At 48.5% G+C, this 18,601-nt stretch overlaps 1 long non-coding RNA gene across 2 annotated transcripts; it reads right to left on the minus strand.

Annotated features, from left to right (window-relative positions):
• Nucleotides 1-4,812: 4,812 nt before the first annotated feature.
• Nucleotides 4,813-12,890, minus strand: LOC311578852. 2 transcript variants are annotated; one of them, XR_014772971.1, is made up of 4 exons: nucleotides 12,788-12,890; nucleotides 11,011-11,115; nucleotides 7,200-7,327; nucleotides 4,813-5,067 (listed from the first exon to the last, which is right to left on the minus strand). It is a non-coding gene; the product is annotated as an uncharacterized lncRNA (long non-coding RNA). The 2 variants fall into 2 exon arrangements; XR_014772972.1 differs by lacking the exon at nucleotides 12,788-12,890 and adding an exon at nucleotides 11,315-11,357.
• Nucleotides 12,891-18,601: the final 5,711 nt, after the last annotated feature.

The following is an 18,601-nucleotide window of genomic DNA, read 5'->3' on the forward strand; positions in this document are numbered from 1 at the left end:
ATAATCACACACATGCTCACACCAAAACACTGGTTTACAGTTACACACTGACATTAGCACACTCATGAACAATAGCACATCCACTCACACTCATAGTGACACACTCGTACAAACTGACATGCTCTTCCGTACTGATACACACTCACACTGATATAAACAGACTCACCAGCATACACACACATACACACACACACACACACACACACACACACACACACGCTGGCATGGTCACATACTGGCATGTTTATACAAGCACTGACATGTTTACTCACTGACTTGGGCTCACATTCACACACTTATTCAGGAATATACCAACACATCTTCACATTGACACACACTCCAGCTCATACACTGATGAAAACATCCTCACATTCCCACGCTGGCATATAAATGTGGCCTTATACTTGTACACATCTCACATTCACTTCACACTCTTTAACACGCTCCCATATTTACACATATGCTCACACTCATGAAGACATATCCATGTACACATACATACAGACATACACACATATGAGGACAAACATGCACATACATATACACACACATACATAAAGGCACATGTACACATATATAAATGTGAATACATGCACTCATATGCTAGTGAACATGCACATAAGTGGACATTTATTTGAAAACACATCAATATCAATAAACACATATTCACACACAAACACATATATTCATGCATTTTCTCATGCCTATACATGCATTCACACACTTATTCACATGCAAACATGCTAATACATATAAACTTACACATAGAAATACACATATACACACAGGCCAGCATGCAGACACACATATACACATACAATGCATTACACACATATCAAGACATTTGACCATGTTTATGTATACACAGGCACACATATGCACATACACAATGTGCATATACTCCCACAAACATATGCATGTGCAAATATACCCATTTATACAGGTGTAAAGGTACACATGCACACTTATATAACGCACATATACATGCGTGCGTATACATATACCCTCCTTTTACGTGTACAGATGCACACACACAAAACATCCATTTTGCACACCCAGCTTCTGTAACGTTTTGTTTCCATCCACTGCCTCAGCACAACCTTGGGTTTATGGGTCAGAAAGTTGTGTGGGAGGAAGCAAGGGCATGGCCTCCCCGTGGATCCTCAGCTACTTTCCTACGGAGCATCAGGCAGGAGCTCTGAGCCCAAGCTGTCTGGCCCTGGGGGCTTAATTTCCCATCCCAGAAGCTCAGGGAAGGGAGAAGCAACTGCTGGAGGCTCCTGACAGAAGTCGATGAAGAGCCAGGGACAACGGAGCTATAGGGACTCAGAAAGGAGGATGTCCCAGCTAGGAGCCAGGCCTGGGTCAGCAGGAAAGGTAAGTTGGGTGGAGGAGGGCACCCTGAGTAACAGAAGGGAGCTTCAGTAAGTGATGACGGGGGTGACAAGTGACCCTATAACCCTCTGTGTACTGACTCCGTTTGTGGGGGGACACACACAAGCCTGCTGAAATCATCCCAGCTTCCCTCTGATGTGGTAACTAAGAAACCAATGACCTTTTTGTACACTGAGTTTAGGGAAGGAAAGGAGTGGAGTTTAAGCTCAGGGGATCTGGACCACAGATGCTGGCCCTGAGGCCTAACCCTTGTACCGTAAAAGAATGAAGGTAGCAAAGGCTGCAGGGCCCTGCAGACGTGGAAGTCCAGGCTGCGGGATTGGATCCCCAGCCCATCTCCTAAAAAGGCCAGCCAATTGTGAAGCCACAAAGGAAAACATACAAAGCTTTGGGGTGAGTCAGCCAGCCAGGTGCAGAGCTCCCTGAAGCTGAAACCTAAGAGATGCTGCCCACCTGGCCTGTCCCAGTGCCCTTTGTTCCTGCCCTGGGCCCTCTCATAATTCTAGTCTCATTGTTTCATGACCACTCTGAGAGCTGGCCTCCAGCATCAGCTGCACCCCCTGCCCCCCCACCTCATGTCAAGCCATCTTTAATCCAAATCTCCCTCTGCTCTCTGGCCCTAGCAGACAGCTCCACCACAGAGAAGGTAGAGGTAAGCAGATCTCTGTGAGTTCGAGGCCACCCCGATCTATATAGAGTTTCAGTCCAGCCAGGACTACCTAGTGGGATTCTGCCTCAATAATAAATAAATAAAATGGAAATTAATTAATTAAAAAAATAATACAGTGCTGTCCCATGATTATTGCTACTGGGCTAGTGTGTCGATTTAAATGCACTAATAACAAACACATCACCAATAATATGTCAGGTTTGCATTAGGGAAAGGAAATAGCAGGCACTTCCCCTTGGAGCAGTTCAACCAGAAGCGAACTGAGATTTCAATTCTCTAACTCTCTCTTGTCTTCTGCTGTTCCCTCTCTGTTGTATGAGTCTGAGACTGTGCCTGCCTGAACTGTCTCTTTATCTACGTCTGTGTGATACTAAAAAAAGGCCTTTGCTCTGTGTTTAGGGAATGGCACAGAAAGCATAACATGGGAGAAGGAATGAGGGGCACTTTGCAGAAATATTTAGCAGAATTTTATAAGGGATTAAGTCACCAATTCCAACGGACCCAGACAACAAACTTTCGCATATCATCGCTGCAAGCAGATTTGTCATCCTATAGCCATGTTGTTTCCAACATTTATGGTGGTATTCACTTTATAAGATTGCTTTCCATCGCTGGGCTCGGAGGTGCATGCCTGTAATCCCAGCACTCAGAGAGGCAGAGGCAGGCAGATCTCTGTGAGTTCGAGGCCAGCCTGGTCTACAAAGTGAGTCCAGGACAGCCAAGGCTACACAGAGAAATCCTGTCTTGGAAAAATAAAAAAAAAATAAAAAAATAAAAACAGGGGCATGAAAGAGTACATAGTTTAAGATTGCAGCTATGCATAAACTTAGATTGTAAAAGTTGATTGCTCAGGAAATCCAAGGCAATTACAGTTGGTCGTTACAGTGTTCTCTAAAGACAGGCTAAACAAACACAGTCGGATGGCAGTCTTGGCAGTCTTGAGTCTTAAGTGACCTCAAGGAGACATTAGCTTGTCTGGGAGGGCCAGCAAAAGTTCCAGTCTCCTTGAATGTAAGAGATACTTTTGTAATATGCCTTGTCACAAGTTACAATTTTGTAAATGAGGCTACATATTTAGTAAATCTAATTCTGTTTGGTCTTTGTTTTGTTCTTGGCTTCCTCCCCCCTCAGCCTCCCAAGTGCTGGGATTACAGCACTACCCCGGCCAACAACTCTGAATTGCTCATCTGCTCTGAAAGCCACTCAGAAGTTCAAGGAAGGTTGCAGACCACTAGTCGAAAGCACAAGATCCACTGAACACTTAAGAAACTACAAGGAAGCATACAAAAGACCAGCAATCACACAGTCAGAAGGTCTCATAACCATGAGCAGGGGAAGGCCACATTAGCATAGCAAAGCTTGGTGTGTGAACTAAGAGACCTAGCTGTAGACCCAGTCTCAGCAGGTAACCTTCAACTCAGTCACAGCCTCAGTTTACCCAACTACTGAATCACCACAAGCTGAAAAGACCTGACTTTTTTTTTTTTTGCAAGCTAACAAGTTATTTTGCTATAGCTTTATAGAAGTTCACAGCACGCACACACACACATACACACACACTGTCCTGGATTTCCAAGTGTGGTTATTGGCTCTCCTGTCATTGTAGCACTTGGGAAGCTGAGGCAGGAGGATTACCATGTGTTCAAGATTAGCCTAAGCTACCTAATGAGCTCCAAGCCAATCTGGACAATAGTATGAGGCCCTGTCAAAGGTGCTTGAGCTTCGTGTTTGCATCCAGTCCCCTTGCCCATCAGGTACCATGGGGACAATGCAAAGCTTGGCCTTGATGGATGCTACATAAGCCATGGGTTTTGCATCACAAGGAAAAACAAAACAAAACCATACTTGGGGAACTCAGATCTCACTTGATGAAATATAATCACACAACAGAGCCAACAGCTTGCTACAAAAGCGCCTTTGAGAGACAGGAAGAGACATTGTCGGTGCCTCCGGGTGCAAGGAGGCTGGGGTGGAGAGCCACCTCCCACGGTGACATCATCAGTCATCTCACAAGGAAATTATAAGCCATAAACCAGCTAATGCTAGTGAGAGTCTAAGGGATATGAGGGCTCTCGTTGGAAGAGATAAGACGAGGAAGTAACTAGAGGCAAAGATGGAAAGTAAAGAGCGTGGAGACTCTTTCAACATAAAGAGTGGAGATGACAACGAGGAACATACTCACAGCCTTTATCATGGACCCAAGGCTGAAATCCTGAGGCCCAATAAGATGCCTACAGAAAAGGAAGACAGCAGCAACCACAGAGGAAAGGTGCAAAGAATATAAAGACAGCTCCCACCAAAAGCTTTGCAAATTGCAGTTGAATGTATGCAAATACACAGCTTCTCACAAGAGAAGAGAAAGCAGATCCAGATTGCCAGGAAATCTCACTTTTCACATGTCAGCTATGGAAAGGGCTGTGCTGGGCGTGGCGGTGTGTGCTTGACATCCTGGGACCTGGGGGTGAGGAGAAGGAGAGTTTGTGTTCCAGGTCAGCTGCATAACAAGACCTGGTTTTCCAAGACTTAAGAATAAAAACCATGCAGTAGTGGCGCACGCCTGCCAACACTCAGGAGGCAGAGGCAGAGGCAGGTGGATCTCTGAGTCTACAGAGTGAGTTCCAGGCCAACCTGGTCTACAGAGTGAGTTCCAGGACAGCCAAAATTACACAGAAAAACCCTGTCTAAAAAAAAAAAAAAGAGGAAATAAGCAAACAAATGGGTAAAGAAACGATAATGTTGATAGCTTACTGTTTATTAGGGATTTGGAGACCTGGACCTGGACATCACACATCCTTCAATTGTGGTAAAAAATCAGTATAATTATATACATATTAAGTCCCAGTGTGTATCAAGAGTTTTAATGTGGGCTGGAGAGATGGCTAGGCAGTTAAAAACACAGGCTGCTCTTTCAGGGGACCCAAGTTCAGTTCCCTGTGCCCACATCAAGTAGTTCACAAATGTGTAACTTTATCTCCAGTGGATCTAACACCCTCTAAGGGCACCTGCATACAGAGAGAGGGAGGGAGGGAAGGAGAGAGAGAGAGAGAGAGAGAGAGAGAGAGAGAGAGAGAGAGAGAGAGAGAGAATATAAATCTTTTCAGTTTTAAACGTAATGTTTCACATTCACTTACTGTGTGGCTTGCCATGGCGCATGCGTACAAAGTAAGAGAGCATCGAAGAATCGTGGGTCCTCTCCTTCCATCATGTGTGGGTCCTAGGGATAGAACTTGGGTTGCTTGGCTTAGCAGCAGGCATCTTTGCCCACTGAGACATCTCATCATCCTGAAAGGTAATTTTTGATCCATCCAGATGTACCTTTGCAAAATGACACGTGGTATAAACAGTTTGTTTACGCCAACAAAAGACTGGGAATTCCTGACCACCCACTGTGTGCTGCCCCTATACACTAGCGTACACCACCGTGTTCCTTCCCTGTGCACTGGAATACACCACCAATGTGTGCTGCCCCTGTACATTGGTGTTGTATACCACCACACACTGTGTGCTGCCCTGTACACTGGTGTACACCACCTACTGTGTGCCACCCCTGTATACTGGTGTATACACCACCTACTGTGTGCCACCCCTGTATACTGGTGTACACCACCTACTGTGTGCTGCCCATGTATACTGGTGTATACCACCTACTGTGTGCTGCCCGTGTATACTGGTGTACACCACCTACTGTGTGCTGCCCATGTATACTGGTATATACCACCTACTGTGTGCTGCCCGTGTATACTGGTGTATACCACCTACTGTGTGCTGCCCGTGTATACTGGTGTGCTGGGCAATCACCAATAAACAAGACAACTCTATGTGATGCCAGTAGGAAAGCCGTTCACCGTATCCCATGAAACTAAAAAGTAAAGTGGCAGAGCAGCACAGTGACTGCTATGACGTGTGAGGTCCTTTATTATACTTATGTATTGCGGAGGGTGGAGGTCACATCAGACGTGTGAAGGTCAGAGAGCACCTTACAGCGGTTTGTCCTCTCCTCCTACCATGTAGGTCCTGGGAATGGAGCACAGGTGGCAAGCCCAGGTGCCTTTACCCACAGAGTCATCCTGCTGGCCCTTGGAGTTGGCAACTGTTTATGTATGTTCATTTATATACACATCTACGTCTGTAAAGGTGCATGTATCTTCAGAGGGCTACCAAGGAGAGTGACAGCCCAGATCCCAAGGGTCTACTGTTCCACGCTATGTCCTTCGTACTTTTAAGTTTCTGAACTGTATCATACATGTATGATCACTTCCACATTTGTAGTATATTCAGAACCACAATTTCAATCAAATCAGATTTTATTTTATTACCTTTTTTTTTTAATCTCACAGGATCTCACTCTGAAGCCCAGGCTAGACTTGAACTCTTGACTCTCCTGACTCAGCCCCCTGACTTCTGGGTGACAGGCACACCTCTACACCAGTCTCAAATGTTCCTATGGGACATGAGGCTTGAGCAGGGACCCAGCCTGGGCTCAGAAGGAGTTCACAGTCTCAGCCCCCACTCCCACCACCCCAGGATCTGGTGGCTGCAGAGAAAGCCCTGAGCAGCTCCCTGCTTCTCCCAAAGCCGTGTACAGGAAGCATCGCTCATTTCTCCCACTGGCCCCTGTGCCAGGTAGGCACGCACGCACTCTGAGCCAGCCACTGCACCAGGTACAGAACACAAAGACGAATGAGATGCAGGACCAGGCCCCCGTGGTGCTCTCCACAAAGTAGGATAGTTCTAGGTGGGAGAAAGCCCTGTCGGAAGAGCTCTAAAACCAAGGCCAGGCAGCATGCAGCTTGGTAGTTAAGATTAATGAGTGACTATGTGGGAAAGCAGTGACCAGCTTGACCTTCAAAGTGCACCACACCTGGGTATAGTGTCACTCATTACCCTGCCCCATTTGCGTAATCTCCCCTAAAACATATGTGCAAAGATAAAGCCAGCACGGTCCAGATTTAGAACACAGGCCTTGGACCCAAGTGGTCCTGGTTTAAGGAGAGTCACCATTGACTTAAAACTGTATCCTGTGAAAGCACTACGAGAGAGAGAGAGAGAGAGAGAGAGAGAGAGAGAGAGAGAGAGAGAGAGAGACTGAGACTTGGTTTCTTCATCTCTAAAATGGGGCTAAAAAAATACTTACCTTCCAGTTTCTGAGGGAGCTGAGCAAACCGTGGGTAAAGTGGTACCTGGCCCACAGTCAACCACACTCTTTGATACCTGTTTGTCACCATCACCAGTTCAGGGACTGCATGTGACACGTCCATCATGCTAGAAGAGACAAACAAAATGGCGGAGGTGGATGTTTCCACAAAGCCTGGTGAGAACCTGCTCTCTCTGCTACATGTGCAATGGGAGGGAGGGAGGGAGAGAGAGGGAGGGAGGGAGGGAGGGAGGGAGGGAGGGAGGGAGGGGAAGGCAGTGTTCCTAAGGGTCAGGATGGGTATGAGGAGAATGTTTCTGACACAAAGACAGCTTCCTGTGAGAAAGAGGAAGAGCCCTGAGGGAAAGTGCAGGGAGCAGATGGACTCCTGAGTGAGTGTGTATTGTTGACGAGAACCCGAATTCCTCAGACCCATGGGAATTGGCAAAGCCTTCCTCTCGCCTGTGTGTGAATTTTAGCAGAGTGCTGGGAGAACATCTTCCTTTTCCCAGATGTTTACAGCCTGGCACAGCTCACCTACAGACACTCCTGCCAACACTAGCCAGTTTCCTCCTCCGTATCCTACGCAGAGTAAATTCGCTGAGGTTCCAGGTCTTTTTGTAGTTGGTGCCCTTCATCAGAGCGAGCACAGACTACACGACCCCAGCTCTTTTTGGGGATGTCTGTACGTCTGTCCTTTCTTCACTCCCTCGTCACCCCTGTCACTTCAATCCCTGAGTCGTGCAGAGTTGGGCAGCCCGGCAAATGGAGAAAGAATGCGGGGTGTTCAGAGGCAACTCAGAACACGAAAGTAGGAACGCATTAGAGGCACAAGGCTGGAGAAAGGAATAATGATGCTGCCTCTGCGCCTGTCAGCAGCGGTGACGCTGGAAGACATTTGGGGGTAGATAACAACAATGATCAGACTGGCCCTGCTTAGTAGCCGAAGAAGAAGAGACAGACTTGAGAGGGATGAGCCCTGAACAATGACACTCCCAACACCCAACACCCAGCACACCAACCAACCCCAGTCAATTTATGGCTAAAGTCAAGGTGTCTTCAAAAGCTGACCTTCGGGAAGCTGTGGGGCAGGGGGACACCCCATAAGATTGCCTTTCCAGCTTCAGAGATTCCCTATAGCTTGTGTTCCCTTCCTTCTTCCAAGTGTACCACCCCCACCTCTGATTCCACAACCCCAGTTTCCTCTCTCAAACCGAGCATGTGGTTTATGCCTATAATCCCAGCACACAGAAGCCTCAGGCAGGAGCATCACCCGTGTGTTCCAGGCCAGTCTGACTACAGGCTAAGAACCTGTCTCAAAAACAAAATTAAACAAACTTCTCTGGCCTCAGACCCCCTAACCCTTATCCTAATACTCAGGACACACTTGCCCAGGGTTAAGGCACTGGCCATGTCAAGTAGGCTTTCTAACCCTGGTCCCCAAAGCTACGCCTTCCTGCAATCACCCACAGGAGCTGTCATGGACCACTTAGGTTCCTCAGACCCCACCTTCGCTCAGCTGGCCCTGCCATCTGCAGTGCCCTTTCCTTGGTCATCCCACATGTCGACTTTGCCTACTTCCAATGCCACCTGCAGAAGAGCCGCCCACCAAAGATGCACCTATCCATGGCTGTTTGAGAAGCTGGCATTATATCTTTACCATCCTGCCTGGGACAGCCAGCCCATAATAGGATCAGCCAAAGGGGACTTTGGAGAAGGTGGTTAAGTGAAATGTCCTGCCAGGTGGTGGAGGCGCATGCCTTTACTCCCAGCCACTCAGGAGGCAGAGGCAGGCGGATCACTGTGAGTTCGAAACCAGCCTGGTTTACAAATCGAGTCCAGGACAGCCAAGGCCACACAGAGAGACTCTTGTCTCAAAAAAGCAAAACAAACAAACAAACCAAAAAAAAGTTAAATGTCCTGCGACTGAAGGTAGATTATCTGGTTGGGTGCAATTTAGTGACAAGGTCTTATGAGAAGGAGACAGCACCATCAAAGTCAGAGAGAAAAGGAAAAAGAGGAGGAGGGGGGGCAGGAGGGAAGAAAAAGGTCAGAAGAGACACAATCGTGGAAACAGAGGTAAAATGAAGAAGGGCCCTCCAGCCAAGGAAAGAATTCAAACAGCTCTAGAAACTGGACAAACAAGGAAGTGGTGCATTAGCTATTTGTCTGGTTGCTATGACAAAGAGCCTAACAGAAGCACGGTAGCAAAGGGAACATTGATGTCGGCTCAAGGTCTGAGGGGACAGTCCACTGTAGCAGGGAAGGCACGGTGACAGGAGCATCAGGAAGATGGTCACATCACATCCACTATTAGGAAGCAGAGAGCCATGGGCTGGTGCTCAGCTCTGTTACTGTGGGGTGTCCACTAGACAAGACTACCCAGACACGGGTTTAAACCAGCAGAAAGTCACAGTGGTGACTGCACTGTGTGTCACGATCTCACTGTAGTTCTGAATCTTTCCCAGGATGAGCTTTTAAACACCAAAACGGTATCCTGGGTTGATAATACTCCAGTTAACAAGAACAACTCATCAGAAACAGACCTACAGAAAGCCAAATAGCAAGGTTAATACATTTAGAGACTTTCCCAGAACTACGGACAGTGATGAATTAGGTCTTTGTTTTCATTTTGGCTGGTGGTACCATGCGCTCAGTTTTATGGCCTGAATGGTACTTTCATCATGGAGTTAATTGTGCTAAGGTCTGGGGGCCTGATACATGATGTCTTTTTGGTTGGTTTTGTTTTTTTGTTGTTTTTTTTTTTTCAGTCCTGGACCCCATCCTAACAAATGCTGCTAGCTATGCTAAGAATGCGTCCTCTCACGTCTCCGGAAACAAGATCCCAGACGCTCCGAAAGCCTTGTCTCCTGCTTGATTCTAAGTCCTGTCAAGTCGGCAGTTAAGAATAACCATCAAACCGGGCGAGGTGGCGCACGCCTTTAATCCCCACACTTGGGAGGCAGAGGCAGGTGGATTGCTGTGAGTTCGAGGCCAGCCTGGTCTACAAAGCAAGTTCAAGACAGCCAAGGCTAACACAGAGAAACCCTGTTGCAAAAAAAGCAAAAAACAAAAGCAAAAAAACCAAAACAAAACAAAAAAGAATAACCATCAAGAGCCAGGCATGGTGGCGCACGCCTTTAATCCCAGCACTCCGGAGGCAGAAGCAGGTGGATCACTGTGAATTCAAGGCCAGCCTGGTCTACAAAACCAGTTCAAGCCAGCCAGGGCTAAACAGAGAGACCCTGTTTGAAAACAAAAACAAAAAACAAAAAACAAACAAACAAACAAAAAAGAATAACCATCAAAGCCAGATGTGGTGGCACACACCTTTAACCCTAGCACTTGGGAGACAGAAGCAAGTGGATCTCTGTGAGTTCGAGTACAGCCTGGTCTACAAAGCAAATCCAGGACAGCCCAGGCTACACAGAGAAACCCTGCCTCAAAAAACAAACAAATAAACAAGATGGATTCTCAACCCTTCCCCACCGCAGCCTCCAGAAGGAAGGTGATTTTTACCTACACTGTCATTTTAACCATACATCCCGTTTTTAAACTTGTGCCCCCAGTACTCTGAAACAACAAGTTTTGGAACAGCCACAGTGACACACCTGCACTCCCAGCACTCAGAAGGCTCATCTGAGGCAGGGGGGATCCTGAATTTGGTGGCGATCTGGACTAAAGAAACACACCCTCAAAACAAAGAGACGGTGAGTTTGTCTTGTTTTGTAGTAACTTGTCATCAGCAGTCCCTTCTCCCACATAACCCCCTGCCTAGGCCCCATGCTTCCTCCCTCCTCTAATCACCTACCTGAGCTTCCTTTGCCTGTTGCCCTCAGCTGGCCCTACTTGTGCCTGCATCTCTGGACAGGATGTGCTTTGTCCACAGCCCACACAGCTACCCCTGAGCGTCCACCTAGAACCAATGGGACCAGGTGTGTCTAAAAGTCTACACGAAGCTTGGTACACCTGGGGCCTACATCTTAGGTCAGGGAGGGGCAGCTGTGAGCCTCCTCCTCCTCCTCCTCCTCCTCCTCCTCCATATCCAGCCTGCAGGAAGAAATCCAGCTTCAGGATTCAGGGGTAATAGGAAGAAGAAAACAGAGGGCCCTCACCTCAGATCCCCACACAGCCTCACACACTGAGATTCCTCACCCATGTCTCTCCTTCACTCCCACCCCCACCCTACGAGTTAAACAGGGTAGGGTAAGGCCTGGCCAGTGGGTGCGGCTGGCAGGGTGCCATGTCCTTTCCCAGGGCTGCCTCCCTACCTGGTTTGTCTGCACCCGGTACTGCCAGGCAGCGGGGCCTCCTCACTCCTTCCGCATCCCACCAAGCTGGGGGGGGGGGGGGAGGTGAGTGACTCATCTCACACACCCCTCCTACCTGCCCTTTCCCTGATCCTGCCAGGCCTCAGCCCCTCTTAGCTCCTTCCCTGCGCTGCGCTGATTCCCGGCCCCTGGTCAGCTGAGTGCATTAGCAAGGCCCAGGCCCACTCTCGACACTCCAGAATCTCTCCACGGGAGTCAGGGACTAACAGCAGGTTCTGACTGTCCCAGCTCAATCTCCAGGGATGAGCCCACATCTGACCCCAATTCTCTGTCTCTTTAAAGCCACTATGTACGTGCCTTACAACAGCCTTCCAGAGGAAATGGTTACCGCCCATATCACAGATAAGGAAACAGAGACTTGTGTGTTTGTAGCTGACTTTTTTTTTTTTTTTTTTTTTTTTTTTGGTTTTTGGAGACAGGCTTTCTCTGTGTAGCCTTGGCTGTCCTGGACTCACTTTGTAGCCCAGGCTGGCCTGGAACTCACAGTGATCCTCCTGCCTCTGCCTCCCGAGTGCTGGGATTAAAGGCGTGTGCCACCGCGCCCTGATTCTTTAGAGCCCCGGCCTTCTTCTACCTTCACATACTCCCTAAGCAAAGGTCAGAAGACCCATGCGGGGAAACACAACGCTTAGCATCCAAGCCCTGCAGTATAGGCTGCGTCATCTGCTGGTGGCCTGGTCTTGGGACGTTTGTACGGTACTCATATCCACTTCAGAGGCCAGCCTCAGACAGGGTCAGCTGCTGGCCTCTACACAGGCTTACTGCATACGCCCACTCTGCTGCAAGCCCCTAGGCCAAACTGCACTTCCCTCTAGGCCTCCAATACCAGGTAAGGGGGGCAGGACTAGATCTTTATCCTTGTGCAGACTGAGAAACATTTGCAGAGAGGCTGAGAGCCTTGTGCAAGAGCAGTCAGCTGATAAAACACACGCCCTTTGTCCTCAGGGAAAGCTTCCTTGTGCTTGGCGGTTGCTACCAGAGCAGGAAAAACTCAGCTCCACAGCACCCCCTGGAGGCCAAAGGAGACTTGGCACTCTACAGTCCGGCAGGCTTCCACCTCCCTCAGCGCCTTTCTCTGTCCTGTGGACCCAGCCTTACGCTGACCAGAAGAATCCTGAGAGCAAGCCTGTCTGGGCACAGCGGAAACCACACTCCAGACTGCTCCCTGGCTTTGCTTCAGTAGCAAAGGGGACTGAGCTGATAGCATTACAAGAGGAAGAACCCAGGACGGCCGGAAGTCCAAAGTGCAACCCTCACCTTATGTCTCTTCTCTGGTCAACAGAAGTATGGAGGAGGTACTGTCTTCCAAGAAAGAATGCTTCCCTTCCAGCTGTGAAGCTAGTGTGTCTGACAATTTCCTAGTGTGTAGTATGTCCACAAGGGGGCGCTGCAGCCATAGCTGTGAGGCAGCTAGCAAAGGAGCAGCTTGGCATCAGTTTCCGGCTTGCCCCAGGTTGTAGCCTCCAGGTCAGCCAAACCTCCTAACTAGGAGCAGCTGTCCCACGAGAGCCACCGTATATTCAAAAGCTTCTTAGAATACCTCAACCCTCTCATTTCTCCTAGCAACAGAGTTCATTAAGACCCTCAGGTAGCAAAACTATAGCCACCTTGGATAGTCTAAGAACACATTTCCAGAAGCATGTCTAAATCCCTTTATGTAAGATTTGAGCCAGGCTGGCACACACAGCCAAAAATCCAGGCTCTGCCTATCCCAACTAGCTGTTTGGCCTTAAACAAGTTGCCAAAACTCGCCAAGGCTCATCTTCTCCCTGGAGCACCTTGACAGGATGACAGAGGCAGCCGTTCCGGATCAGGGGTTGACTCTGGTTTAGGGGTCTCTATCAAACACAACCCTTTTCCAGTGTCACCGTACACAGACAGGGATAATGGGCATGGGCAGGAAGGCCTCTGAGACCTGAATCTGACGTGAGCACCCACAGCCTGAAGGTGGGGAGCCCCTCGAAGCCACAACTCCAGTGTGGCTTTTAGTAACAGTTCACCCTCGCGTCTCTGGGCCTTGGTGTGTACAGCCTCACCCCCTTCCACCAGCGCTTTCACTGTTCTCCCTCCTTACCTCTCCCATGGCCTTCCCCTCAGGTAGATTGATGACCCTGTTCCATGCTGCCTAGCCTGCATACCTTTCCCGTCAGCCTATGTTTCCTGCCTCACCTGCAGGTGGCATTGGGGGCCCACGGGAACAGGGACCGTGTGCTTCTGAGGGTTTGTTGAATACGTGAGTCACCTGGAAGGACACAGTATGGATCACAGTGTAGACTTCTGGGACTGGCAGCGGCTCAAAGCCACCCTCTTCCTTCTTCCTGTCCCCTTAGCTCTGTCAACTGGATTCCATCTCCTTCGTTTAATTGGCTCTGTTCCTCAGTTGTCCCATAGCCCTCCTGAGTTTGCCAAATTTTTCCTCTGGAAATGTCAGAGTCGCTCAGGTGCAACCAAGACCAGCAAGGAATGAAGTAAAAAGAGGCCAGGGGCTGCCAGGAAAGGTTTGTTTCGTTTGCATTTAGATGTCAAGTCAAGAACAGCTTTCTTCTAGATTGGGGCGGCAGGATGAGGTGAGACACTGCGATGTTGTTGAGAGAGATGAGTGTCCCCAGGGAGGAGCTATGTTGGGAATAGCGAAGCTTTTTGATGTTGGTTTTAAGACTGGTAAATTTCAGCCAGCACATTCCAGCATTCAGGAGGCAGAGGCAGGTGGAGCTCTGTGAGTTCGAGACCAGCCTGGTCTACAGAAGGAGTTCCAGGACAGCCAGGGCTACACAGAGAAGCCCTGTCTCCAAAAACAAAAACAAAAATAAAAAACAAAAGGAAAAAATTTGATGAGCTTCAGGCCCCTCAAGGGCATGCTGTGAACCACATCTGCAAGCCTGCAGACTGCCCCCGTCCTTCCCCACCCCAGGCCTCCACCCTCCACCCCCCACCCCCGCCTCTCTGAGAAGTGGCTTCTTTAACAGAAATTAGTCCAGCCACTTCCTGCCTAGCTGATTTGAAGGTCTTCCCAGCTCTGGAAGGGGCCTCCTCTAAATTCACAGGTGCTTGGCCAGGTGAGGCATTGCTAAGAGCATCCACATGGGAGTTAAGCCACCCTCCGCCTCTAATCTAGGCCTCGCCCATGTTGAAGGACTGGTAGTTAGATAGAGTTCCTGATGGACAGACAGACAAGGAGAGGGGCCATAAAGATGACGAACCTCCAAGACGGCTGGCATCTTTCTCGCCCTCCCGTGTATAAGTGAGGACGCAGTAAAGAAAGCACTAAAATGGCTGCTCCTTGATATGGGGGTGGGGTGGGGAGATTTTTAATTGTAGATAAGAAAGAGAGAACAGGGGGCTGGAGAGATAGCTCAGGGGTTAAGAGCACTGTCTGCTCTTCCAAAGGTCCTGAGTTCAATTCCCAGCAACCACATGGTGGCTCACAACCATCTATAATGAGCTCTGGTGCCCGCTTCTGTCATGCAGGCACACATGTAAACAGAATACTGTACACACAATAAATAAACAAATATTTTTTAAAAAAAGAAAGAAAGAAAGAACAGACAGGGGCATCTGGAAGAGTCCAAAGCAGAGAGAAAAAGAGACATATTGCACATGGCCAGGATCATTTGAGAGAGAAGAAGAGAAGGGGTAGAGGAAAAGCCTTGAGGTTGTGTAGAAGCCAGGTACCTGGGAGGAGGGAAGGTTGGGAGCTGCACCGGCCTGGGGCCAGCATGGGGGGGGGGGGGAGTAGGGAAGAGGCGGGGGGGGGGGGGGGGGAGTAGGGAAGGGGAGGGGAGAAGGGGCAGGCTAGCCTGGACTTTGAAATGCACAGCATAGGGGACTTGTGGAGCCTGGAGGCCAGCACAGGTACATGTCAGTGCAGGCGGAAGCCTGTTTGCCAAATTCCTGGGAAATACTTGCTTTCATCTATCCTCCAGAAAGCCTGCTATACTCCAGCTTGAGTTTAACCCCTTTTGGGGTGCTTGGGGGTTTTCCTTCAGACCAAATACTGTCCTGAAACAAAAGCTTGGAAGCTTAAAACAAAGAGCTGTTGGGCTTTCCCTCCTGCCAGGAGGCCCCTGGACTGGTTCAACAGGTTCAAACCCCATCAGGACAACAGTTGCGAGCCAATCAGTCTTTCTGCCAAACGACCAACTCTCAATTAGTGAGGAAAGCTCTTCAAAGACTAAACTCTCCAAGCCTCCAGGAGAAGCTGGGCTTTGGCTTCCTTGTCCTTCGTTCACACACACACACACACACACACACACACACACACACACACACACACACTTCCCTTTTGTTTGTTTGTTTGTTTTTTTGTTTTGTTTTGTTTTTCCTTTCTTTTTTTGTTTTTAGAGACAGGGTTTCTCTGTGTGACCCTGGCTGTCCTGGACTTCGTAGACAAGGCTGGCCTTGAACTCACAGAAATCCGACTGCTTAGAATCAAAGGAGTATGCCACCACACCCAGATTAAAAGCTTTTTTTGATCAGTTGATTCTGTCTGTTCCTGTTTGTTACATTAGAGAATTTCCCCCATTGCTACCTGCCAATTTCTCTGCCTTTTATTTCTTTTAACTGGCAGAGAAAACAAACTGGATCAAAGCCCCTAGACAATAACAAATTTTTAAAAAAAAAGGGGAATAAAAGGAGGGCATGAGTGCTCCCAGGGGCAGTGAAAGAGGTTTGTTGTAGATAGAAGGGAGAGCATAGCCAGAGGTATCTAGAAAGATCCAGAGTGGACATGACTGGGCAACTGACAGGGGCCCTGTGAGGAGGGGGGAGGGTAGAACCAAGAGCAGCTGCCAGGAGGGCAAGAGGGAAAAAGGACCACATGGCCAAGATGGCTGGACTGTATAGGGAAGAGCAGCTGGGAGAAAGGCAGTCCAGCCTAGTCCCTGGCTGGAGAACAGGGTGTGCCGGCCAGGAGGACAGACACTGTTACACGTGTCGGCTGAGGGATCCTGGGAGAACCAGGCAGGCAGCATCTGCTCTGATATGTTAATAGGCACTCCAGTTAGCCGTTTGTCCTCAGTGTGACACCTAACAGGGAACTCCACGCAGACAAGTCCAGACACAGGGGTCTTCCCTCGTTGCACACTGCTGTGGGTAAGAGCTTCTCAGAAACTCAGTGATCTTGATGGGCCGGGAGCAGCCTAGGAATTCTCTGCCCAGCTGAGCAAGGTGAGTGGAGACACCCTGGTTGCCCCAACGACACCCTTCAGAGCTTATTGCTCCCCGGAGGATGGAATAGAGCACCCTGCCGTTCCAAAACTCAAAAGACACTTAAGGAAACAAAGTCTATAGAGAGCCATGTAAACAAGAAAAAATGGTGTTTGTTTACTTCCATTCTTCCTACTAGAAATGCACTCAAGAATTTTGTTAGAGGGGTGTGTGTGTGTGTGTGTGTGTGTGTGTGTGTGTGCAAGTGTGCTCACTTGTGTATGAGCATGTGAAGACCAAAAGTCAATATAAAGCATCTTCCTGTATTGTTCCCCATCTTATGTTTCAAGTTGGGGGTTCTCACTGAACAGGGAGCTCTCTGATTTGGGTAGACTCTCCCTTGACTGACTGAGCCAGCTCCTAAGACATTCTTTTACGTTTGTAATATAAATATCCCTTAAAATATTTACATTTCACAGTAAGAAGCATATCAAAAAGACAACACTGTATTCAGATGTAAGCATTTGCATGTCTGAGGAAGAGGGAAATGAATGGCTGGCCGCAAAGCCTGGAGTATGGTAATTGACGCTTCCATGAGCTGGGCACAGTGATGCACACCTTTAGCCCCAGCACTCGGGAGGCAGAGGCAGGCAGATCTCTATGAGTTCGAGACCAGCCTACTCTACATACTAAGTTCAGAGCCAGCCAAGACTACATAATGAGAACATGTCCCAAAAAGGGGGTGGTGGGGGATTCGGGAGAGAGGTTAAGTAAGCAAATGCCTCAATGAATTCAAATTAAAACCATAATTAATTGTACTCTCTAGACTTCTAATTCTAATGATTCATTTGTTCAGAGTTGTGGGAGGGTTTTTTATTGTTGTTTTTGTTTGTTTCTTTTTACAATTGTGTGTGTGTGTGTGTGTGTGTGTGTGTGTGTGTGTGTGTGTGTGTGTGTGTGACTTATGTACACCACCTGCATGCAGGACTCATGGTGGCAAGACAAGGACCTCAGAACCCCTACAACTGGAATTACCAGTGGTTCTAAGTGTTAGGAACTGAACCCAGGACCTCTGCAAGAGAAGCAAGTGTTCTTAGCCATCTCTCCAGGCCCCACCCCCCCAGGCCCTGGTCATGTTTTTTATTAACACCCAAAGGAATACACACCAAAAAATCCACAGGTCCAAGAAATCCAGGAAGAAGCTCAGACTATCATGAGAGAGACTCTTCAGTTAACCTCCCTCCACCACTCACTGCGTGTTAAACATAACTGTTTGCTGTGGGTTTTAATTTTCCTTTGTTTCCTTGCTATTTACCAAAGCCATCAATCGTTCATGCTTTGGTCACTTACCTCCCCCCGCCTGAAATGTTGCCTGACTTCTAAGACGTGCATGCTCCAAGGCTGAGTCAGGCATTCTCGCTGGGTACACTGAGTCTCTAAACTTCTCGTAAAGAAATTCAGCATTCCATAATATGGTTCTGTTGTCATTGGTGCTGGTGTCCCTTTAGGTCCTAATGTTCAGGACTCTGCGGGGCCAGAGCTTCTGTCATCTGCCCCAGGTACAGTGGTTGTCCCAGCAACTGGTCCCAGCATGGCATAAGGCAGATCTGAAATGAGTGCATGCCCAATGAAGGGGTCAGTAAGGTGGACAGGGTCTCCGCCCTAGAGCTTCCAACCAGCCAATCGCCTCCCATCTCACTTTCAACTCAGACTTGACTCTCGGAGATTGATAAGTTCTTTCGTCATTTCCTTGAGTTTCCTCTGACTTGACAAAAGTTCTTTGCATACCCCAATACTTCCCAATCATGCTGAGAAGCAATGGAGGGTTCATAGTTGATTGGGTTGGGCCTGAGCCAAGGTGGAGATGGTATGTCACTGAGGCTGAAGTGCTGGTGAGAATCCAGAAGACAGAAACCATCACGTGAT

Source organism: Acomys minous (assembly GCF_964271855.1).
Source record: "Acomys minous genome assembly, chromosome: 12".
Taxonomy (NCBI): domain Eukaryota; kingdom Metazoa; phylum Chordata; class Mammalia; order Rodentia; family Muridae; genus Acomys; species Acomys minous.